Below are 3,932 nucleotides of genomic sequence, written 5' to 3' on the forward strand. Positions count from 1 at the left end.
AGCTTTATTGAGGTATGATTGACAAATAAAAATCATGTATATTTAAGGCCTACAGACTGATATTTTGATACATGTGTACATTGTAAGTTAATTAGCACAATCAAGCAAATTAACATATCCTTCACTTCACATAGTTACTATTCTTTTGTAGTAAGAATACTGAAATATATTCTCAAAGGAAATATCCCAAATGCAATGTTATTATTAATCATAGTCATTATGCTGTACATTTGGCCTCCAGTGCTTATTTTTCTTATAATGAAAGTTTGTTCCATTTGACCAATATGCCCACTTCTCCCCCATCTCAGTCCCTAGCACCATCACTCTATTATCTGTTACTGTGAGTTTGATTTTTTAACAAGATTCTACATATAACTAATATTATGCAGTATTTGTCTTTCTGGGTCTGGCTTATTTCATTTAGCATAATATCCTCAAATTTCATCTATGTTGCTGCAAATGGTAGGATCTTCTTCTTTTTGAAGGGTAAATTATATTCAATTTTATATGCACATATACCCCTTTTAATTTATTCATTCATTCATTTATGGAGACAGGTTGTTTCCACATCTTGACTATTGGGAATAATGCTGCAGAGAACATGCAAATGCAGTTATCTCTATGACATACTGATTTTATTTCCTTTAGATATAAACTCAATAGTGGGATTGCTGGGATGTTATGGTAGGTCTGTTGTTAATTTTTTGAGGAACGATCACACTGTTTTGCATAATGACTTTACAAATTACAGCTCCAACAACAGTGTACGCAGGTTCTCTTTGCTCTATGTCCTCGCCAACTCTCACCTTTGAGTTTTTAATCACAGCCATATTGACAGGCATGAAGTGATGNTCTCTCCTCTTTTCATCTCCCTTCTCCCCCAGCCTCTGGTAACCAACACTCTACTCTATATCGTATGAGTCTGACTTTCTTAGATTCCACATACAAGTGAGATCATGCAGTATTTAAGGGAACCCTTGTACACAGCCAGTGGGCATGTAATTAGTACAGCCATTTTGGAAAAAAAAAATGGAGGTTTCTTATCAAAGCAAAAATATAATTAGCATATAATCCAGCAATTCCAAATCTGGATATATACCCATAGGAAAGAGCCTACAATCAGTATGTTGAAGAGACATCTGCACTCCCATGTTCATTTCAGCATTATTCAGAATAGCCAAAATATGGAAACAACCTACATGCACCTGGGAAGATGAATGGATAAAGAAAATGTGGTGTGTGTGTGTGTGTGTGTGTGTGTGCACGTGCGCACATGCACAATGGAATAGTATGCAGTCTTTAAAAAGAAAGAAATTATGTAATTTGCAACAATATGGATGGGCCTGTAGGCTATTACAATTTGCCTTTTCAAAAAGTTGCTGTAGGAGAAATGTTGGTCTGTAGTGATCTTCTGTACACTACAAGAGGAAGAAGACTGTGATTGACTCTGCAGTGAAACAATGAGTCACATGAAAATAAATTATTTTTTAAATCAATATTAAATGAGTCGTGTGGTTATGAAATGCTTGTGCGTACAAGATGTTTATTTTTCTCAAAACAACGTTCATAAATATAACAAACTTTACATGCTTCAAAACAAGACAATCACACATGTAGCTTTAATCCAAACCCTTCTGCAATACCTACATCAACTATGCTAACATCACATGAAATGTTGAGGATGATTAGGGAACCACCGTTGGTTATTATCATGTTCTCCAGCTTAATCTAAAGAAGCCTTGGACAAAGCATATTTTATCTTATTCTCAAAGTCAGGGATTCTATTTTTATTTAATAATATAATGCACCTAGTGAAGTTGATAGATTAAAAAATAGTAATGGAAAGTTAAAAGATAATGAAGAAGCCATCTAGATGGGTATGTTGAGAACATCAGAGACACTAAATAAGATCAGGGAAACTGTCAAAATTGCAACTTAATCACTGAACCGGATTGCTATGCTGTTACAGAATAGGAAGGCGATTATCACAGAAGAGGATAAAATCATTAGAAAGCCTGAAGATATACAAAGCTGTATTTCCTTCACCTCAAATATATAAGTATTTCAAAACTCAGAAATTCCTGTGTTGACTCATAAAAATGACCTTTTCTAGCATCCTCAGACTGAACATTGTAATTATAGTGGCATCGTCTCTTCAAAGGCTTTACCTCTCCTGATCCTTTCTTTACAATTTTTAGTTCTAAATTTATATTCATTGTTATAGTAGTGTTATCAAAAATTGCAAACCTTGGGCTGGCCCGGTGGCGCACTCAATTGAGTGCGGTGCTTGGGAGCATGGCGGCGCTCCCGCCGAGGGTTCGGATCCCATATAGAGACCAGTCCACTCACTGGCTGAGCACGGTGCTGGAGTGACACCGAGGGTTGCGATCCCGTTGCCAGTTGTGGTATGGGCGCAACACCGAGGGTTGCGATCCCGTTACCGGTCACGAAAAAAAGACAAAATAAAAAAAAAAAAGTGCAAACCTTCAGAATGATGAAACTGTGGAAAACATATTTTCCATAAAACTTTGGAAGAGTTTTCTCTCTATCTTAAAGAAAACTACATCATTTAACTTCAGCCTCTCAAGGATCATTCTCAAAACCAGCTCATAATTAACGATCTATCTAACCTCAGAGAAGGTCCTTAACATACACCTCAATTTCTTCACACACACACACACACACACACACACACACACACACACACACACACACACACAAATACAGGGCTACTTGTTTTGCAATGTATTGTGTTACTTGGAGATTTAAATAAATATGTTTAATATTTCAGCATGATGCCCAATGCAGGGTAAATGTTGCAGGAGTGTAGTCGATCATTATCATTACTATTTTCATTTACATTATTTCAGATACTCTCCAACAACAAGCATGCTGCTAACTGAAGGAAATCAGAGTTCTGCAGCCACGTTCCCCCTTCTGGGCTTCTCAGAATATCCAGATCTCCAAGTGCCCCTCTTCCTGGTATTCCTGAGCATCTGCACAGTCACTGTGCTGGGGAACTTGGACCTGATCATTATCATCAGGATAAATCCCAAACTCCACACCGCCATTTATTTTTTTCTCACTCACTCATCCTTTGCAGATTTCTGTTACTCCACTACAGTTACTCTCAAACTGCTGGAGAACTTGGCTGTGGAAGACAGAACCATCTCCTTTATGGGATGCATTATGCAATTCTTCTTGACTTGTATATTTGCAGTGGCAGAAACATTCATGCTGGCAGGGATGGCCTATGACAGATTTGTGGCCATTTGTAACCCTCTCCTCTACACAGTTGTTGTGCCCCCAAAGTTATGCACATCATAAGTGGCAGGGACCTACGCATGGAGTACAGTCTCCTCCCTGACTCTTACCTGTTTCCTCTTGGCATTATCCTTCTGTAGGTCTAGCATCATTAATAATTTTGTCTGTGAGCACTCAGTCATCATCTCTGTCTTGTGCTCTGACCCCTACATCAGCCAAGTGCTTTGTTTTGTCATTGCCATATTCAATGAGGTGTGCTGCCTGGTAACTGTCCTCACTACTTATATTTTCATCTTTGTCACTGTCATGAAAATGCCTTCTGCTGGTGGGTGACATAAAGATTTCTATACCTGTGCCTCCCACCTGACCTCGATCACCATTTTCCATGGAACCATCTGCTGGAGACCAGCTCCAGTCGAGTTGGGGGTCCTTGAAAAAGGGATGAGGAGATGGTGAAAATAACAAACACAGGCAGAGACCTTGGTTCATTTGAAGCATGTTCTCACCCTGCGGGCAGTCAGTGCATTCGCAGCCAGAGAAGCTAAAGCAGCTGAAGCAGCCTTCAGACTGAGAACAACATTTTTATTTGTTACACAACACGGGGGGGGGGGGGGGGTTAGTGTGGGCATTTTAACTACATAAACCTTTGGAATTATTAAGCCAATAGT

The 3,932-nt window shown here is 38.8% G+C and overlaps 1 pseudogene; it reads left to right on the plus strand.

Annotated features, from left to right (window-relative positions):
• Positions 1–2,889: 2,889 nt before the first annotated feature.
• LOC103581164 overlaps positions 2,890–3,932 on the plus strand; it is a 3,466-nt pseudogene continuing 2,423 nt past the window's right edge.

This window comes from Galeopterus variegatus, unplaced genomic scaffold (genome assembly GCF_000696425.1).
Source record: "Galeopterus variegatus unplaced genomic scaffold, G_variegatus-3.0.2 Scaffold12487, whole genome shotgun sequence".
Lineage (NCBI taxonomy): Eukaryota > Metazoa > Chordata > Mammalia > Dermoptera > Cynocephalidae > Galeopterus > Galeopterus variegatus.